The 22,574-nt window shown below is 40.3% G+C and overlaps 1 pseudogene; it reads right to left on the bottom strand.

Annotated features, from left to right (window-relative positions):
• Nucleotides 1-8,302: 8,302 nt before the first annotated feature.
• On the bottom strand, nt 8,303-21,301 carry LOC116322564 (annotated as a pseudogene).
• Between the last annotated feature and the right edge of the window lie 1,273 nt (nt 21,302-22,574).

The raw sequence follows: 22,574 nt of genomic DNA, 5'->3' as shown, positions 1-22,574 counted from the left end.
TAGGAGCAAACTTAAATGTTTAAAAATGTTTAAAACTTACGATATTATATTTCTGAAGTATGGCGGAAGGAAAAAGTTACATTATTTCATATTTTTTTTAAAAATCCAATTTCATATGATCAAATTTATGTCAAAAAGTTCATATTTATTCCCTCCTATGTCATGTGTGAGTACTGTACTGTAAATGTCATATACAGTGGCTTGCAAAAGTATTCGGCCCCCTTGAACTTTTCCACAATTTGTCACATTACAGTCACAAGCATGAATCAATTTTATTGGAATTCCACGTGAAAGACCAATACAAAGTGGTGTACACTTGAGAAGTGGAACGAAAATCATACATCTGACCAGAGCACCTTCTTCCACATGTTTGCTGTGTCCCCTACATGGCTTGTGGCAAACTGCAAACGGGACTTCTTATGGTTTTCTCTTAACAATGGCTTTCTTCTTGCCACTCTTCCATAAAGGCCAACTTTGTGCAGTGCACGACTAATAGTTGTCCTATGGACATGTAACCCAGTGAGTTTACACGACTCAGTAATGCAATACAACATTGTTATTGTTAATTGTGATTCATCATTACTCTGTTAATCACTGAGTTGAGCAAAAGTAAATCAATAATAAAAGATAAATAATGTAAATATAAAAATAAAACCCCAAAGAGTATATTTAACACCCCCAAATAATATAAATATAAAAATAAAACCCCAAAGAGTATATTTAACACCCCCTACTGGTTAGGAAGGAACAAGCCCCGCCTTCCCCTGCTCTGTACCGTCACATGTGCTCAGACACAGAGAGAGACGGAGGTGCACGAGACCATAGCTGATTTTCACCGCCAAGCTTGTTGCTGGAAAATAACTATTAACTTGATAAACTGAGCAAATATCCATACCGGAGATCTGCATGGACCTTGGAGAACCGGACCTGATTTGTTGTGAACATTTTGGACTTTGAAACCATCATGGTGAGTCGGAAGCTGTTAAGCTAACCTTGAAGCTAACAGGAAGTTAACGGGGAATATAATGGCCCAATTTAACTCTTGTAGATCTGCACGGGTGCGGATGAAGCGGACAAGATCCTCTCTGAGAGTTGAACATTAGAAGTGTGCTGGTGAGTTAAACTGGGACTGGGCGAATCAGGCTAATTGAAAAGCTAACTAGCTAATGCTCATAGCTGTAGCTGTAGCTGACCACGTTTTCACTGTGGGAGAACACAGGGGTTTCTCAAGGAGTTCAGCTACTCTGAGCACTCAGCTTGTGTGCTGATGATGGTTTAGTATTACTTGTTGAATATTAAATGCACTAAAATAAGATGTTGGGATAAGTTAATTTTGATCTTAAAGGTCATGAATCTATTTTATTTTTTGTTACATTTGATGCTCGAGCAGCAATGTATAGATGTCCCTGCATGTTCTTATTGTGCCAATGCCTTACCACATACTGTAAAACTACAGCCTGTGGGCTTTTGTATACTTTTTGGTAATTTTATTTTGTACATTTGAATGTAATTAACATATTGCTTCACTGCTATGCAGTTCAAAGCAATGCTCCTGTAATTCAGTTAAAGGGGCAGTACTGTATAAAAAATAATCTACCATAGTTCATGGTTTATTTCTGAGTTCTGATAGAAATGTGCACCTTGATGATAGAATAAGCTGATTGTGATTTAAAGATTGCATTCGTGATTAAGATGCACTGTAAAGACTGATTAGGAATGAAACTTAATGTTTTGTGCTTGTTTTGTTATAGCACTTACATTATTTACATATGGCCATATATATCATAGTGTGTGAACTGAATTAGTAATAGCCCTGTTGTTTACAGGCTAGGTTTTTTTTTTTTATGGGATCGTGAGACCTGGATTTCTTCCTGACGAGGAAGATGGCAAACGTTTCCCTTTGAACCAAACCACAGCCATTCTGAGTTGGCCCAGACCGGCAGGTTGCTCTTCTCTCACGAACAATTGCAACAGTGCGGTAGGACGAAATCGCACCAATCACAGACTTGACCTTTTGGATTTGACTTGACTGAACACTAACTATTAAGCCGGCAAGACTGACATATCTGAGCTCAGATAGGATTCTGATTGTTATTATTATTGCTGTCACTGTATTTTATTTTATGTTTTCATTCCTGTTTATGAAGTGCTGTTAAATTGTTGCTAAATAGTTCAATACAATTCAAAGCAACTTTACCTGTGGCTCCAGTCATTCTTCTCCACGCAACTCACTTTATCCCTCCTACGAATCTAGCTATTGGCCCATTCTCTCCATCTTGCTTTAACTTCCCCTACCCTATGTCTTGGTAGGTTTACAGTTGTGCCATACTACTTCCATTTCTGAATGATTGCTTGAGCAGTGCTCCGTGGGATGTTCAAGGCTTGGGAAATCTTTTTGTAGCATAAGTCTGCTTTAAATTTCTCAATAACTTTATCCCTGACCTGTCTGGTCTCTAAATCCAATTGAGAATCTGTGGCAAGATCTGAAAACTGCTGTTCACAAACGCTGTCCATCTAATCTGACTGAGCTGGAGCTGTTTTGCAAAGAAAAATTTTGCAAGGATTTCAGTCTCTAGATGTCCAAAGCTGGTAGAAACAAACCCTAAAAGACCGGCAGCTGGAATTGCAGCAAAAGGTGGTTCTACAAAGTATTGACTCAGGGGGCTGAATAATTACGCACACCCCACTTTTCAGTTATTTAATTTAAAAAGAAAATGTTTGGAATCATGTATGATTTTCGTTCCACTTCTCACATGTACACCACTTTGTATTGGTCTTTCACGTGGAATTCCAATAAAATTGATTCATGTTTGTGGCTGTAATGTGACAAAATGTGGAAAAGTTCAAGGGGGCCGAATACTTTTGCAAGCCACTGTATTTGTAGTTATAGATCAGGGATGTCAAGCTCACTTTACATCAAGGGCGACATACAACCCACACTGCACCAGTAAAGCTCCACTTCTGTCAGTGTAAGGATGCTTACACTGAGATACTTAATATGATTAAAGTTTACATTTCAAATGTACATCTTTAAAATTACACAACAAAATTCTGGTAGCTCACTACCCAGAATGTCCTCTATTTATAAAACAAAGTTTTTGGTAGTAAATGAAAGTGTTCTTTTTAAGAAAAATAAAATAATCTAATTTCTATAGTGCAATGTAAGTGTAAGTCCATTTACAAGCCAGATCTAACCACAAATTCCTACAGAGCTTTAAATCTGTACAATTTCAGCACCCTATCTGCCTGTGGTCACTTTAGGTCTTCGGACTGTGGAAGGTTTTTCCTATATTGCTAAAGAAAACACACACAAGCACGGGGAAAAAATGCAAACTTCACGCGGAATGCTTCAATCTAAGAACCTTGTTGCTGTGAGGTGACAGTTCTCACCACTGTCCCACCCATTCTGACACATTTAATTTTTTTGTTTTTTATTTCACATGGTCTGTCATTTTGCTTGCTATAATTCACAGTTGCCTAAACATACCTGGGTACATACTGTTATGATACTACCACGAGTCCTAAGCACAGACACAAAAGACGTGCACAGAGTTGCTGGAAATAGTGCAAACAGTTGTAATTGTGTCCTGTTTGTTTTCAAAATTTGCTGCGCTTTGTTTTGACCTGATGCTATTTTCTGTCTATTTTTTTACAGCTCTGGGGGATCATTAAACAGGGGTACAAATGCAAAGGTATAATTTTGCTGGCTTCTTCTGTGAAGGTCTTCCAAGATTAAAACAAAAATGAATAGAGAGAAATAACAATTAGCTCCCTCTGAAATCATCATTGCTGAAAACAAATCCAACCTTAGCGCTACAGCCTAACCTTAGGATTTCAAGACAAGTAAAAAAAGCATCGCTTAAGGTCATCGTTAATAATGACTTACATAGCCAACCTGTGGGATTATTTTTTAATGGTGAGGGCAGCCACTCTAGTTCTTTGTAACTTTAACCAGAATTTTAGACGTGTCTTATACATCAAATCAAGATTGTAAAGACAGTGTGGCACAATCAAAAACTCAGAGTAGTGAAGCTTGATTTAGACATTTACAGCAAGTCTAGCATCCGTTTGCGTCATAAGTTAATTTGCCCCTGAAGTATAATTCACACATAAGGTGAAGTGTTTCATCAACTATCATTCCTGTAGTCAAAAATGTCAAAGTTTATGTACTGAAATGGCTACAGGTGGGACACAAAAAGTAGTTATTACACACTATGCTGGTCTAAAATGCAAAATTGTATTTGGGTGGTGAGTCCTGTACAGTCCTGATTTATGCAGGATCCTCTGGGGTGGACGTCCATTTGCAGAGAGAAAGAAATTTGACATTCAGGTGATGTAGAGGCTAAATCAGGAGAAGGGTGTGAGTTAGGCTGACGTGAGAATGTGTTGTTGCTGCCTGTGAAGCTACTGTTCCAACAACAAAGCAAGAAAGTTGATCTTCACATTAGAACTGCCAAACTGTCAGGATACTATGGATACTTGAACACATTTGACTATATGCTTCGATTTTTGTTTTGCAGACTGTGGTGTTAACTGTCATAAACAATGCCATGAGCTGCTGGTTCTGGCCTGTAGGAAGCTGATTCACTCTGGCTCTCTGGGCAGTGTTTCTCCAGTCAGAGGAACTCGCAGCTCACTGCCCAGCAGCCCCACATTGCCTGCCTGTCAAGGTCATTTTTAGCTACTGCAAACACTGCATACACTCAAAAAAGTGAAAATGGGAGGTTATTACCTTTGCAAAAGTCTAACTTATAATTAGAAACATTAAATTATTTTGTTCTATGGTGCGTGCTTAGATCATATACGATCTGAACAAAATTCAATGACTTAAAACTTGTTAAATTTATTCTTGTTAAGATGACGTGATACAATGTAGCAAGAGTTTTTAGTTGCCTGAAATTGCAATTTCAGAAGTCACTCAAGATTTGAAACCACAGGAAAATCACTGGGGTTTTAAGAGGCAGAAAGCATACCCGAGTCGGCACTACTATAGTAAAAAAACTAATGCCTTTACCTTGTACATTTGATGCTTAGGTCCTAAGCAGCTGCAGCCAAGCCTAAATACCTGAGGTGTATCATGACACTATAAATAATTTGTTCACAGTCCTCTGTTTTTTTTTGTTTTTTCAGATGAGGACGAGGTTTTTGAGTTCCCCGCTGTCACACCAGCAGTTCCAGCTCTCGACACTCAGTCCATCACCCTGATGACGGGCTCAGCCCAGAGAATCTCTGTGCGCCTGCAGAGAGCCACCACAAGCCAGGCTACGCAGACTGAACCACTGTGGCCTGAACATGGCTGGGAGATGGCAGACAGTGGTGCTCACACCTTCCCCAAAATGAAATATATGACTCACAGGAAAATGTCTAAAAAAAATAAGGTTTTCGTCTGCTGGGAAAACCAGAGTGGCAGGCAGTACCAGGCAGGTTCTACACTGCACTGCACTGGAAGGAGTGTAGACTCCCAGGAGAAGCCAGACATCTCTGTAGAGCATGTACAGAACAGGGTTACGCACCGAGCAAAGGTAATGGAATAGATTATTTGTGGATTTTTATTCAAAAGTCAAATTTTGAATAAATTTGACTTTTGAATAAATTTGACTTTTGGGTTAGATAACTTTATTACTGTGGAGGACCAGTGTTGGTCAAGTTATTTGAAAAAGTAATTAGTTACCCATTACTGATTACTTCTCCAAAAAGTAATCGCATTAATTTACTGATTACTTGTTATCAAACGTAATTAGTTACTTAGTTACTTTTAAAAAACATGATACACAACCTGAATACGTAATAAAGCAATAGACCTTTCAGTCCAATTCTACTTTTTCTGCATAATCCAGCATATAAAATTGAATCGAATGGAAAGTCTCTTTCTAAAAATAGTTTTGTTTTAATCTTTCAATTTTATGCACACTGCATTAAGCAAAAAATGTAATTATATGCAACAGTCTTTGACTTGAAGAAATGTTTAACATTTAAACCTATTTTCTGCATATTCAAGCATATAAAATATAATAATGTTTTGTGTTTACACTCACTCTTTCAAATAGATGCAAGTAAAACACAGCAGGAAATAAATAAAATCAAAGATTCAGCAGCATTGAGTCCTGTCGCTCTTAAATCTACGTTCACCTGTTTAGCAGGAGTGGGGCGGGTGGAGGTTTGCCCACAGCAGTCATGTCAGTGGGGGGATCCGTGGGTTTCTCTGTGAATGTCACATTCCCGTGGCAGCGTGCTCGCTGCTCGCTCAGATTTGAAGTTTAATTTTTCGCTATAGAAAGAAATTTTCTTCCCACGCAGAGTGTACAATGGACGCACTTTGTACGGAATAAAACTTAAAGTAATGTAAGTACGTCCACGTTTTAAACACAGCATGGCTGTACTCTCTCCCACACTCCATATCATTGTTGATCTGCACACGCTTACATCATTGTCATGAGACACTCTCACAAACAAAATCACGACGGTTTAGTAATGCAGTAAGGTAGTGCACTTACCGGAAAGTAGCAGTAATCTAATCAAGTACGTTATTTGTTACTTGAAAAAAGTAATTGGATTATAGTAACGTATTACTGCTCATCTCTGGTCTTTAGTTAAAATAAATAAAAAGTAAATAAATTGATGCCACAAACTCAAACACGTCTCTCCTCTTTCTTCCACTCCAGAACAGCTGACTTGGTTACAGTGGCGAGAACTGCTCCCCTTATGGATTGTTGGCCAGTTGCTTTACATCGTCAAGCTTTCAAATGGAGCTCAGGAAGAATGTGAAGAGAAATGATCTGGTGTTGGGTTTTAATAAAGAGATGCAACATCAAGGTCCTGATGTCACATGATCATAGCAAGGGGAATTTTTTGGATGTTTGTATGTGTAGATGGAAATAAAAGGAAACAGAACCTGAATGTAAAGGGAAACCAACAGAACATCTAGCACAAAGACCCATGAAATAGCATTTCTATATTGACAGCTGCAGAACGGTCCACCTTAATTTTATCTTGCAGGGTTTTTTCAGCAAAAAAAAATGCTGCAGACAATCTCAATCATTCTGTTGTGATCTCTCTCTCTCCCATCATTGATCTTTTATCAAAGATGATAAAAGCATTTTTTACAAATGCTGTACACCATCAAGTGTAGAAGGTTTCACAAATATGCGTTGTGATTTGTGTTTTCCTATTTTTCCGTGTCAAAACAAAAAGTACATATTTATGTCATTTTGTCTTTGCTATCTGAAGGGATGTTTTTCATTGTAATTTGATGTTTCCACTGACTTTAAAGTTAAATCATGTGTCTGATTTTGAGCCTGACAGTCCAAGGTGCTGACAGTGAGTCACACTCAGTAACTAAGTTAGCTTTTGCTACCTCCACTTTAATCATGCTGTTGTTTGTGAGGTCCTGTTGGGAAGCCTCAAGCTGAGCATTTTTATCATCACCATCCTGGTCTTTACAGGACATGACAAGCGAGGGGTTGATCTGACGTAGAAATCAAGAAACAATGTATGCCGTGGTGCTTTACAGTGTAATATACAAAAATATTTATTTAATATACTAAAGAGAAAGTGATCACTCTGTGCAACTCCTAGCAGAGTTCTGTCCCATAAAGGGAGCTTGATTGCTCCAGCTGTCCTGTAGTGCCATCTTGTGGCTACATTTGGTAATATTTCTGGAAACTAGCTTTATTATGAGCCAGTGACGATTATTTTTAATGAGACTGTAAGGTTGTATAGTGCAAATGTTGGCACTGTGGGGTGGTGGGTCTGTCTAGCACAGGCCCACCGCTGGAACGAGACAATTTAACTACACAGCAAAAGCATTGAACACCAAACAGAGCTCTTTGATCTCATGCACGAGGGAGAGAACTATGGCAAGCGCCGTTCCTTCGCCTGACCCCAGTCGCTCTGTGTGTGTGATGAACTGCTGGAAGTCCAGCAGTTCATCTAAACAAAAGGCACTTAGACTAAAACGGATATAGATGTGTTTGCTATACCATATATCAGCAAGAAAAGATACGACCTCTTCCCATGACCCTAGGATCTGAGTGTGTATGCCAGAACACTCTGGAATGCACACAAAGTCTTTGCAGACTACTAAGGATCACACCTCTATCAATATGCAATTGATTATAAAACTCTAAGCATATATGAGTAAATATTTCTAAGCATAAATGACAATCCAATAATATAAACCTGACATGGGGTTACCCTTATCAGTGCAGAGGCTGCAGCACTTGTAAACAATCATCCAGTTATCACTATTATTATCATAAACTGTTAGATCTGTTACTACTCCTTCAAGGAGAGGTCTGGACTTTGACCAGGCTAAACATGCAGCCATGCGATATGGTATGATTACAGCATATCGTCATCATCTCCTCCTCAGTACATGTCGGCCAGTTTCTTGAAGCGAGGGCCCCATTCATTGAGGCAGTCATAGTTCTGGTCTCCACTGCTTGAAGAGTTCAAAGAGGAGAGACTTCCTGCATCAGAACCACCTCCCTCATAGTCAAACACCAGCAGGGAGTCATAAGGGGGTGCTGTTGGGTCGTTGTCCGCAACCTTCAGATTCTGTTGGAGGAAAGGAAATTTTACACAACTTATTTCAATTACCTTACATAGAGCAGAATAACGTAACAGAATAATGAATTTTACAGTTATTAAAACAAATATGACGTACTGTTACCCAACCATCCATCTTGTACCACTTATCTGGGACCAAGTCAATTAAACAACCCCCTCTTTTTCTTGTCTTAAAAAAATAAATAAATACCCCCATCATAACTGGAACCAAGTTAATGCCAGTTTAAGTATGTCTAAGACTTTAGAGCAGGTTGACTACTAATCGGAAGGCTGGTAGCCTGCATGCCAAATATCCTTGACCATGATACTAACATATGTGTGAACATTAGACTTTTTGTCTTAAGGCTTGATAATCTGAGCAGATATTTAAAGTTTACACAGCTACATTCTTATTCCTGCATCATTCAGGATCTTACAAAGCTGTGGTAGCCCGTGGAACTCTGGAATCTAAGCAGAGCAGTACATTAAATTCCTTTTTTCTGTAATATTGTGGTCAATGTTATCACATGATGCTCTGACCTCCCACCTCAGTGTCACATTTGATTAAGTTACAAGAAGCTTTACAATCTCACTCACATCTTCAATGAAGTTGCCAATCTCCTCGGGGTTGGCAGGCTGTGGCCGGTACTGAGGAGCAGGCATGAAGTTTGGCACCACTTCATTCCTTAACACATCTGGCCGGTTGTCCAGACCACGGTGGAGAACACTCAGGTCATAGTCCTGAAAGAAGGTGATTTAATGATGCTTTATTACATGGAATATTTTTGATGTACTTCTGCAATCCACTCACTGCATCAGGCCTGTTGTCTACTCATACTTTTATGAGTATGAGTAGACACTATCACTAAAGGGCCTGGGAACCATTACTGAAATATTACATCAAATTTGATCAGCCTTTTTAAACATTTAATCTCAAACAGAAAATGGTTCATTGGTTGGTTGGTTGGTTGTGTGTCTTTGACTAATGTGTAATCACAATGAGTGTCCATTTACCTGATCATCCTCTCCACCTCCTTCTTCATCATAGTAATAGACGTAGTCTCTGACACCATCATTCAGCATGAGTGGCTCCTTTTTCTCCTTTTTCCTCTGTTTTGCAAACAGCAGCACTAGCAGCAACAGCACTGAACACAGAGCACAAAGTTTAGCAAACAGTAACCAATGAAATCCTACTTAGCTGGGAAAGGAAAGAGATGCACCGTCCTGAGACTACAGATGTGTGACTCACCGAGCAGCAGGATGGCTCCAAGTATTCCGAGGATAAGGGGCAGGTCGCTGGGATCTGCAACACGGTAATCTGGGCATGTCGGTTCTGCGCCCCTCCAGTCACACACTTTAGCTGTGATGTTGCTGTCCTGCTCCAAACCATGTTTGTCTGCCACTCTCAGTATAACATCGTACTCTCCACTGGGCAGCTCAGTGGCTAAATTCAAGATGATGCTTGTTCCTGAAATAAACAAGACAGCAGATATTTTACTTTATAATTCTGTGTTCATGGATTTGTTTTGTCTCACTTTCACAAAGCTTTACCACCTCTTCAAAGCCATGTTGCACCAATCACTCTAATCTCATCAAACAGAACAAGGAATCTAAATACTTGACATTTATCTGTGAGATTTAACCATTTAGGGTTTCATCCACAAATTTAATCCTTAGTTCCTTAGGAAAAACCTGACTTAGGGTTTTAGCTCCAAACTTAAGTGAATTTTTAAAAAGAAATAGAATTTTTGCAGCACTTATGAGGTCAGTGATACATTTTCTTTAGCAGTAGAAAGTCTCTCCCCCCAACCCCGACTTACGAGACTGTCTGCTTGCGTGCAGTGTCTGGGTCTGAAGCAGTGTACTGCACCACGACTTCATCCACAGCAAGGTCCTCTGGTTTTACCACAAGGATTGTGAAATATTGGAGCTTCATTCACATCCTTCACATTCACCACCACCGTGGCGGTAGAAGTGACCACAGAAACACCAGCAAAAGGAATCTCATTCTCCACTGAAATCAACAGAGTGAGCTTGCTGGCTCTCTCAAAGTCCAGCTCCTGGTTGGAAGGAAGGAAGGGAGAGAAAAACAAAAACACAACATAAGGGTGTTGGCACAGAAATTCTATAAGCTTACAAGAAATCATAAAAACTCTGCCATCACATGACACAAATATTCATAGATGAAAGTATCTCCCAATATTATGCAAGAATTCCTGATCTTCTTCCTACCTTTGCAGTAGAAAGGATTCCTTCCTGTTTGTTAGTTCCCGTTTTTACTGTGAAAAGTCCATCAGGATCACCACTGATGATCTTGAACTTGGCGTTCCAGGCTGGAGTTTGTGGTTCATCCTCATCTGTTACTATCATCCTAACCACCTCAACATCCTTTTTGTTTTCATCAACTATTGCAGTATACTGTAAGAAAATAAAGGATGAGTCACAAATCACGGCAGTTAAAACAGATCTAAAGACTCCTCACTAGGAATAGAGAATAACGGCCTCATTTTGTAGTCTGTGTCATTATATTAGGTTCATTACTTAAAGTCTATAACTGTGCAGTAAATCATTTTTTGTGTGTCTTTTTGCACAAAAAAAGCCACAACTCACAATTTATGGCAACGGTGACCCAGAGTGAGAAGAAGCTATCATTCAAAGACTTTAAATACATCTGAGCATCACTGAGCATCGTTGCTTTTTTCAATTCAATTCAATTTTATTTATATAACACCAAACCACAACAAAAGTCGCCTCAAGGCACTTTGTATTGTACAGTAGATACAGAGAGAAGCCCAACAATCATATGACCCCCTATGAGCAAGCACTTTGGCGACAGTGGGAGGGAAAAACTCCCTTTTAACAGGAAGAAACCTCCAGCAGAACCAGGCTCAGGGAGGGGCGGGGCCATCTGCTGTGACCGGTTGGGGTGAGAGAAGGAAAACAGGATAAAGACATGCTGTGGAAGAGAGACAGAGATTAATAACAGATATGATTCAATGCAGAGAGGTCGATTAACACATAGTGAGTGAGAAAGGTGACTGGAAAGGAAAAACTCAATGCATCATGGGAATCCCCGGCAGCCTACGTCTATTGCAGCATGACTAAGGGAGGATTCAGGGTCACCTGGTCCAGCCCTAACTATATCCTTTAGCAAAAAGGAAAGGTTGAAGTCTAATCTTAAAAGTAGAGATTTTAAAACCTTACGATGTAACTACAGCACAGCCCATGCAGCAGTATATGAATGACTAACCTCGTATTGTGGATGGATTATCTCAGTTGTTCTCCTGACTGAAGTTTGGTCCTTTTACAGCATCCTGCCATGCGATTACATTTGTTCCTGACCACCGAGAACACTCACGTTAACTTTTATCGAGTGGAAAAAATGTTAGCTTGTTTATATTATGCTAACATAGCTGTATCGTTAGCGGTCACGTAGCACATCATTATATACCAGCTAGCCAAACTTCAGTAAAACGTCACTGCTGTTTAGTTTTCTGTCTTCATTTATGTTGGAAGTGATAGCAGAGCTGTACGTTTGAATTTGTTTCCAAAACCCCGCAGTCAGGACATTCTATATTGTATTTAGATGGAAGCTAGCGAGCTAACTTCCTGCTAACTTATAACGCCGTTAAATGTCATAAATTCCATTTTCATGGATGCCTGGATGTTAAACTCAATTGTTACACCTGGTAGAGCAGAACACTGATCATTTTATTAAAGATGAAAGACTTTAGACAGTTTTTCAACTCTCATTAATGCCATAGTGATCGTTTGATATATGGACCTGCAGCGGAATTTAGGCCCAGACACGGCTTTTGACGTCAGACTGAACAACCGGATTATGGTCAACAGTATCGAACGCTGCACTGAGGTCTAGCAGGACAAGCACAGAGATGAGTCCACTGTCAGAAGCCATAAGAAGATCATTTGTAACCTTCACTAAAGCTGTTTCTGTGCTGTGATGAGCTCTGAAACCTGACTGAAACTCTTCAAATAAGCCATTCCTCTGCAGATGATCTGTTAGCTGTTTGACAACTACTCTTTCAAGGATTTTTGATATGAAAGGAAGGTTGGAGATTGGCCTATAATTAGCTAAGACAACTGGGTCTAGAGATGGCTTTTTGAGTAAAGGTTTAACTACAGCCACCTTGAAGGCCTGTGGTACATAGCCGATTATTAGAGATAGGTTGATCATATTTAAGATTGAAGAATTAATTAATGGCAGGACTTCTTTGAGTAGTTTTGTAGGAATGGGGTCTAAAAGACACGTTGATGGTTTGGAGGAAGTAATTATTGAAGTTAACTCAGAAAGATCAATTGGAGAAAAAGAGTCCAACTTAACATCGATGGTACTAAAAGTAGCTGTAGACGATATTACATCTGTGGGATGATTATTGGTAATTTTTTCTCTAATGATTAAAATTTTATTTGTGAAGAAGTTCATGAAATCATTACTAGTTAACGTTAAAGGGATGGTTGGCTCAAAAGAGCTCTGACTTTTTGTCAGCCTGGCTACAGTGCTGAAGAGAAACCTGGGGTTGTTCTTATTTTCTTCAATCAGTGACGAATAGTAAGATGTTCTGGCTTTGCGGAGGGCTTTCTTATAAAGCAGCAAACTATTTCTCCAGGCTAAATGATGATCTTCTAAATTTGTGACACACCATTTCCTCTCCAGCTTACGAGTTATCTGCTTTAGGCTACGTGTTTGAGAATTATATCACGGAGTCAGGTACTTCTGATTTGAGGCCTTAGTTTTCACCGGAGCTACAGTATCCAGAGTCGTACGTAGTGAGGAGGTAAAATTATTAACAAGATAATCGACCTCTGTTGGGGTAGTGTTCAGGTAGCTGCTCTGCTCTATGAGCATTGAAGATGATAACAGTGGGTGGATTATATTCTTAAACTTAGTTACAGCACTTTCACAAAGACATCTACTGTGATAAAGTCTGCTCTCCACTGCTGTGTAATCAATTATTGTGAATGTAAATGTTATCAGGAAATGATCAGACCAGGGTTTTCAGGAAACACTGTTAAATGTTCAGTTTCTATGTCATATGAGATAGATGAGATAGCCTTTATTTGTCAGTTGCAGGTCTTTTGCCCGCAACCGAGATGACAGACCTTGCCGACCGTACATACAATACACAAACATCACATTGGGGAGACAGGTCAGGCTAGGTAGCGAGGAAAAAAACATCGAAATGTGTAACACAAAAGGATAATACAGGAATGCACAGATATCAACACACCATAGCACAATAAACACAGACAAGCAACATGGGAAAGAGTTCCAGTGTGTACATCTGATCTGGGACCGCTGCAATCTTTCGACTGCGCCTCCAACTGACCCGATGTCCACATCAGAGGGGAGGTAAGCGTTGGAGGTGGCGTTGGATCCGGGGTAGGGAGGGTGATGCATCGGTGAGTGCTTATCAGTATCAGTATATGTATGTGTGTGCATGTCCAGAGTTCAGCTGAGACAGTGTCCTTTGCCCTGCCAGGCTAAGTAAACAGTCTTCCAGCCAACCCAGGTGGCCTTGCATGGAATGGAAAGGAACAGACTAAACACAGTCGTTATCAGGGTGTTTTGTTCAGCTCCGGCCTTGCAGCTGGCGCCAAAGGGGTATCCGTATAAGTGATGTTATTGGTTTACTTTAGTGCGAACAGTTCATATGAATTTCAAAGCAGTTCTACAGTCCAACACTGGTCTCTCAATCTCCCGTTGGAAAGCCGCGAGCTTCGCCATACTTGCGTTCTGTGATGTTGTCACTTCTTGTGCTCAAGGAGCCAATGTCTGAGAACTCACGGCAGTGTGCCTCCCCGAGATGTCATCCAATTTTGCGCCCAGAGATGTTATATTCGGGCTAGCCCTTCCAAGATGTATCCAGTCTGCAGTCAGAGATCTTATTCTGAGTATTCACAGCAGCCGTAGCCTCTCCAAGATCTTATCCGTGCTGACTCAATGAGCCCATTTCGAGAAACTCACGCCTCTCCCATCATTCCAATCCCAGCGGGCAGCCTTGTGGGGGTTTAAACAGCCGGTTCCGCTTTCTTAATTCTTCGATAAGTCAGGGCCAAGCCAGCTCCGATCAGCCAGAACCCTGTTACCATGGTTCCGAATAGGTAGATATCTTCACCACTCAGGCTCACCCAAGCCCAAACTTCTCGTTGAGAAAGGGGTGTCAATTGCATTTAGGGACCAGTTGATCCAATCCATAATTCCTCTTTTAGGTTTTAGAGAACAGACTGTGAGAGAGTGTTCCAGGGAAAATACAAAGAAAAACACGAGACTAGACAAGGACATAAGGAGGGAAGATGAGGGAGAGGAGAAAAAGTGCGTCCGCCTCCTCCGAGAGCCAAAGAAGACAAGATCTAGAGTGTGATTAAAGCGGTGGGTGGGTTCTTTTACATTTTGAGAGAAGCCAATTGAGTCTAATAACAGATTAAATGCCATGTTGAGGCTGTCATTTTTAGCATCTACATGGATGTTAAAATCACCCACAATAATTATTTTATCTGAGCTGAGCACTAAATCAGATAAAAAGTCTGAGAAATCAGAGAGAAACTCTGTGTAAGGCCCAGGTGGACGATAGATGATAACAAGTAAGACTGGTTTCTGAGTTTTACAGCTGGGGTGGACAAGGCTAAGCATCAGGCTTTCAAATGAATTAAAAGTCTGTCTGGGTCTTTGGTTGATTAATAGGCTGGTGTGAAAATTGCTGCCACACCGCCCCTCGGCCTGTGCTTCGAGGTTTCTGGTAGTTAGAATGACTCGGGGTGTTGATTCATTTAAACTAACATAATCATCCTGCTGCAACCAGGTTTCTGTAAGGCAGAGTAAATCGATTTGTTGATCAATTATTAAGTCATGTACTAACAGAGACTTGTAGGAGAGAGACCTAATATTTAATAATCCACATTTCACTGTTTTACTCTTTGGTTCAGATGTGGATACTGTATTGTTCTTTCTTTGTGATTTTTTATGTTCAAGTTGTTTGTTGCTGGTTTTTAGTTTGTTTTTTGTCTTTTTGGGAGCTGACACAGTCTTAATGGAGATGGGTTTTTGGAGGGGTAGCAGGAGGAGAGAGAGAGAGTTAAGAGTTTTCTTGCTGTTTGTTTTGAGAGATTTAGATTCAATAAAACCTTTGCCATTTATTGGAAGATAATTTTGTATGTACATATGAATGTAATTTTGTCATGAACATAAACACTTCGTGGGTTTTTGCTGTGTCAGCATGTGTGAGTGCAACATTAGTAAGGCAGTTAGATACAGACTGAATGTGTTCTGCTTTAACTGCTGCCTTTTTTACCCTTTTTTACTCAGGAAGTTTCCAGTTACTTCATACTTACTAAGCTCTGAGTGAAGACTGGAGCGTTGTCATTGCTGTCCGTCACCGTGAGGATGACTTTTGTTTGTCCAGTTAACTCTTCTCCCGCCAGATCTGCTGCTTGTACTGTCAGAGTGTACTGTGGATATTTCTGTTAAGATACGAGGACTGTTAAGGTAGATCAGCTCATCAACAGGAAGGAGGAAACACTGACATCAGTTTACAGACTGTAACACAGCCTTCAGACTGACTAAAGCTCTTCATCTATGAAGGCCAATTCTGCTGAAAAGCTGAAGCTAAACTCATTTAATATTTTGCTTATGACAAACACTTGCAAACATGATGCTTTTGAGAGGCGTAGCCAAACTTTTTAAAATAAAGTATTCCTTGACCATTTGGCGTGAGGCTGTTTGCAGTTGCTCTGTGAAGTCAGTCTCAAAGAGTTTTATGATGCTGCACCAAAAACAGATTGCTCTGATCTCCAGTAGTCTGCATGGAAGACACATACTTGTCTGACAAACTATTTGCTAAGTATGAAATGTGTGTCCAGAAGTATGACACAAACCAGAAATGTAGACAGATAAACTATACCTATACTTTAGAGGCTATGTCAAGTTTCACTATCAAAAAACCAAAACATGTTTTTGGTGCAGCACCCTCTTTGTGACCGATTTCCAGCAGTGACAGGCAGACTACTGATCCTGATTCATTATGAAATGTTTTTCAGCCCTTAGGTGTAAAAGGACACTTGTGTTTTAAATGTGTTTAACAAATCTCACCTCTCTGTCTAATCCTCTACCAGTGACTCTGATGCTTCCAGTAATTGGGTTGATTTCAAACATGTTGTCAGTGGGCAGCGGTGGGTCCTGGTTCAGAATACGATAGCGGAGATCTGAGTTGAGATTATCTGGCTCATCGTCGTCTTTGGCCTCAACCCTAACCACCTCAGTCCCTGGAGTGGAGGAAATAAAAAAGAAGTTCCTGAAGGTCTTCACACTGCTTCATTTACAAGATTTACTAAATAAAATAGACGTAATCCAAAAGGTCTGCTAATTTCCTTCCAACCCAAATCATTCCACCCAATCATTCGTAGCTAGCTTGCCCAGAGGGGCTGGAAGCATTAAGCTTGTCTTGAGGACTGGTAGCTAGCTCGCCCAGAGGGGCTGGAAGCATTAAGCTCGTCTTGAGGACTGGTAGCTAGCTCGCCCAGAGGGGCTGGAAGCATTAAGCTCGTCTTGAGGACTGGTAGCTAAAGATAACGCGCGTCTAAAAATTGTTTGTTCTATACTGTTTGTTTATGTTGGTGGAATAAGTTGATTTTTACAGCACAATAAGGAGGCTGAACTATTCCACTAATTTGTTTACTGTTGGTCGCTGAAGTACTGGTGAACTGAGAGGAAGGTCGTGTTTCATCACGTAAAGGTGACACCGCTTTCAAGAATAGCTTGAAAGTAGAAGGGCGTGTCAGCTACCTCTCTCTGTTCTCGTGCCAGTGAAAGCGCCGCAGGTGTGTGTGTATTACTAAGCGCTAAAAGAAGCATAAACTAATAATGGGTAATAAAACAACAAAACTCACTGCTGACGAGCAGTGGCTAGAAAAGCAATGTCCAGGTGCCGGACAAATTAGTGCATATAGATGGAGAAATCCAAAGAAAACTAAATGTCCCACGTGGGAGGGAAAATGCATTGACTAAATTATAAGAAACCCTCCAAGCAGAAATAAATACTGAAAAGGAAGCTAAAAAGAAATCAAAGCATACACAAGAGTTGTAATATTTTAAAGCATGGAAAGAGGAATGAAGTGGAATAAACAAAAGGTTAAATTAAGGTTAACTTAAATTAAAGCAATGAAACAAAATTGGGAAGACAACCAAGCTGAATGAATAGAATGCGTGAAACCAGATAATTCACACAAAATATATCAAATAAAAAAGAGATGCATAAGGCATATTAAGGCTGTGTCATTGTTCAGCCAAGGAAAATGTCTCCAGCTTGGGAAGGTGTGAAGCTGCAGATTCACACAGACCCGTGATGGATACATAATAAAATATAAACTAATATACTATTGTATATTAGTAGTAAAAGTAGTGTATTGTAATATACTGTTGCTGTTATAAAAAGGAAAAACAATACAATGATAACATTAATAATGACATACTATTAATAGGAAGAGGCACCTCAGTCAGTTATGATGCGAGGTGGATGATTGTTAAAAGTAGTCTGATTCAAGCTTAAGGTTTGCTCAAACTCAGTACAATGATATAGGAGATGAAGAAAATAAGGAAATAACTACACTAATCAGGTGCATAGAGACACTTGACCTGCTTGTAAACCTGTCATCTTAGATGAGACTTTGTTAAGATGAAGAGCAAACCTATACTAACAACTAATGAGCCAAACCCTGTATACAACAGCTAAAGCTACAAGATTGAGAAGCTGAATTAAATATGTAGACACTACCAAGCTAATGAGGAGCGGTGACGCGCATGGAGATGCTGGTTTTGCTCACTACAATTGTATTAATAGAGTTTGAATTCATTACTGTGGATGTACAGTGAGTGACCTCTATATATCTTGAAAAGCATGTCTGAAATACTCGTATGGAAGCATATTTTGAGTGATTTTGACTGTGTGAATGTTGTGAGTAGTAGGTTTTGAGTGATTGGGTGTGATTTGTTCAAAAATGATAAAACATAAGTAATAATAACACCACAAAGGTTCATAGCGGAGTGAGTGAACAAGTGGAAGTTTGAGAGGAAAGGCAGTGTGTGTGATGATTCCCGATGTCTGAAAGAGCTCAATTTAAAAGTGTGTGTGAAATAAAGGTGTATCGTTTTTAGATCAAGGGATTTAGATTGTTTTTAGTAGAATTAAAGAGGGTTTTTAGACTATGAATACAATGAAAGACAGAGTCTGCAGAAACAGGAAATGTGTACCTGTCGGTGACAGGAAACCATGTGTGTGTGAGGAGATAGGTTGAATTTAGAACTCTGTGATAAGATGCATGAATTAAACCGTATTGTAATAAATACTTGCAATGAAGAAAGCAGCTTACACTCAATTAATATGAACGCAAAGCCATGATGATGCCATAGGCAATTTGTTTTATTTTTGTTTGTTTGCTTAGTAAGTTTGGAAAATAAATTTGTGATCATACTTGTGGATCACAGTGGCACATAATGATTAGGCATATGATTTACTAATGGAGATGTAATAACTTTATTCTAAAATTCAAGGAGAACAAACAAGAACAACACCTTCAGTTGTGTCTTGTTGTTGTTCTCTGTGTAGTGTGCTGAGTTTTGTTTTTTGTTCCTTTTTTAAATGTTGCTTGAGTGATGAGCACTGTAACTTCTGAAGTGGCTCTCACCATGCGTCCTTGATGATGATAAGTCCAGAGCCAGCTGAGAGCTGGGTTGTCTGTTTTGTTTTATGTGACAAGGCTGAAAAATTAAAACTTAGTTTCTTGTTTGAAAAAAAAAAAAAAAAAGAAGAGAGGTTTTGTGTTTCTCAGTCAAGAACAACTACAATTTCATTTTCTGTTTTGAGACAGGATACTAATAATAATAATAATAATAATAATAAAACAAAGAGTGATGTTTTGTTTAAGTGTTGAAGCAGGCTAATACTGCAACATACCGTCTAGTGCATGATCTGCGAGCAATATATGAAATCATCTTATTTATCTTTAAATAAACTCCAATTATGGAGACCTGAAGTCACATGCTTAGGGCACACCCTCAGGTGAAGGCAGAAAGCTACTAAACAAAGAAAAGAAGCTATACAAAATGCGCCACAGCCACAAAACTAAGTATTCACATTCTTTCTGACTCTTTGTGAGCCTGAGTTATGACCTTGGCTCCCTGTTTTCTGCTTCCACCAAGGGTGGGGTGACGCTCCCGTGGCATGTGCTCTGTTCTCTTTACTATCACAAAAAAAAAAAAAAAAGGAGAGGCCCCTACTCTCTGAATACAATATTCTCTTCATAACTCGGCAGTATGAAATGTCATGAAACAGTGTAACTCACTCACAGTAAATCAGCAGTATAGGATAATACAAACCTATCTAATAAATCTAATGATTTTCACATTCTTTTAACTAAGAAGTGTGATGCAAACTAAAACTACATACTGATTACACAAGAAGTATGATGTGGCCTACAGCAGTATCATGATTCACTCATTTTGATTACAGGTATAATGTAATATAATCTCACAACTGCTACAAGCACATTTGCCTTTCTTAACACACGCGAGTGAAAGGCAACTGTTAAGAAAATGCCCTTTTGGGTGAGACAGGCCCAGAGGCCCTGCATGCAAGCATACTAACACACATACATGCAATGAAGAGCAGCTTACACTAGAGCACACACTATATGTGCGCCTCTATATCTCACATTGATGTTAAAACAGGAAAAACTTAATAGTTTTGTTATCAACTGCTGAATTTACCCACTACTGACATTTAACTCTCCAGCTTGCAGGACAATAATGCAGAAATCTACCCAGTAAAGAAAGCAGATGCCATTTCAGTAGAACCATTTTATTCCAACATATGGCATCCCCACTCTAATAAGATCAGATAATGGGACACATTTTGTCAACGAGGTAATCAGCAAAGTCTCTGAAGCACTAGGGTTTAACATCAAATATCACTGTGCTTATCATCCTCAAAGTGCCGGCCTAGTAGAAAGGACAAACGGCACAATAAAACAGAGACTTAGAAAATGTATGGAAGAAACAGGAAGGCCGTGGCCAGAGTGCATAGGCCTAGTAAAAATGTGGATGAGATTAACACAAGGTTCACAAAAACTTACGCCTTTTGAAATCATTCATGGCAGACCATTTCTGCTGCCAATCACAAGTGAGCCTTTAGACAAATCAATCAGAGAAACTACACTAGCAGAATGGATGTCAAAACTGCTGGAAAACAAAGATATTGTTTTAAACAATAAATTGCCTTCCGAATCTTCTCCAGTATCTTGCAGGTTGAAACCAGGCGACTGGGTCCTGATCCGAGTTCTCCACAGAAAGAATTGGAGCTCGCCCCGTTGGGAAGGACCCTACCAAGTGCTCGTCACCACACCAACCGCCTGTAAGATAGCAGAAAGACCGTCTTGGATTCACCAAAGCCACTGCAAGAAAGTGAGTGACAGCCCAGACTCATAGACTCCGGCACCCCTACCTTCAGGTGATCTGACTGGTGAAGGGAGGGCTGATTGGGTATATCCCGCCCTCTGCTTCTTGCCAGTAGTCTACTCACCTGAGGACCTAGGTGTGTTTGGTCGCCATGAAGACGCTTGTTGTCCTCGTGGCTGTCCTCCTACTCTCAGCAGGGCTCCTCATGTTTCTAGAGGACGGTACAGAAGACAAACAACGCCGCCTACAGACAAGGTGGACACATGACAACTCACATCTCCGTGACATGACGCAAGACCATATCCATCCATGGATGAACAATGCCTGGTACCGGTATGTGCACGACAGAACTAAAGAGGGAGATAAAAACAACCCTGTACGGACAGAACATGAACAGAACTCAAGCAAAGTGTGCTGCCAGTTTTGCCGGCATTGGATATCAACACCCACACATTAACGCTGAAGATAACAATCCCTATGCTCGAGGGCTCAAGAACGGCACTTGTGACCAGCCCTTCTGGATAGACTTTAATGTCACCAACAGAAATACTTCAATCCACTTCCCTGTTTTCCTACAGGATGAAGGACGACACTCCATGTGTTACGAGCAGGAAAAAGGCAACAGACCCCTAGGCAACACCACCAACTGCAACCAAACCGCCGCCAGCGGAGAAGGCGCACCTGTAAACATGTCTGCGCCCAGCAACGGCACCTATTGGGTGCAAGGAATGGCCTGGCTGTGTGGACGATGTGCCTATTTCATACTGCCCCTGGGATGGACCGGAGTTTGCGCTCCCATCTTCATCTCAGATCACACCTTCAAAATAACTACGGAACGCATACAAGGACCCGGCGGCGGCGCGAGGCGTCTCTGCAGTACAACCACATGACCCTATCTGGGGATCAGATGTTCCACAGGAATTTAAGCTTTGGACAACCGGCCAGAAAGTAACCCACGCCCTGTTTCCTTGGGTAGGAGTCGGAAAACATGCTTTACGAATTGAAACTCTGGACTACCGTTTTGGACTGTTCCTGAATGCATCCTGTAACATAAACGATAAACAGAATCAAGAAATTGACGCTCTGCGCATTGCAGTAATGCAACACAGGGTGGCGTTAGACATGATCCTCGCTGAAAAGGGAGGACTATGTGTCCTCTTTAACAACACATGCTGTACATACATTCCAGATAATGTGCACTCATCCAATATGACTGATGCTCTGAACACACTGAGACAACTCAGGGCTGCACAACAACAAGACTATGTCACAAACACTGAAGATTGGCTTACATGGTTGTTAAGCGGCTCATGGAAGTCCCTTTTGATTAAAGGATTAGTTTTTGTAGGAGTTTTACTGTTATTGCTTTGCTGTTTTACCACGTGTATTCTTCCCTGCATACAGTCCATGATAAACAAGGTGGTCGCAGTCCGTGTGCAGGCATATTTGACCCTGCCCATGGATGAAGACGAAGATGACCCTCCCAAAGATGACTTATCTATGATGTTGTAATTGATCTGTGAATGACATGCTGATTAAAAATGCCAAGCCAAGAAATCAT

This window comes from Oreochromis aureus, linkage group 13, assembly GCF_013358895.1.
Source record: "Oreochromis aureus strain Israel breed Guangdong linkage group 13, ZZ_aureus, whole genome shotgun sequence".
NCBI lineage: Eukaryota > Metazoa > Chordata > Actinopteri > Cichliformes > Cichlidae > Oreochromis > Oreochromis aureus.
This window is presented reverse-complemented; position numbering and strand designations above follow the sequence as displayed.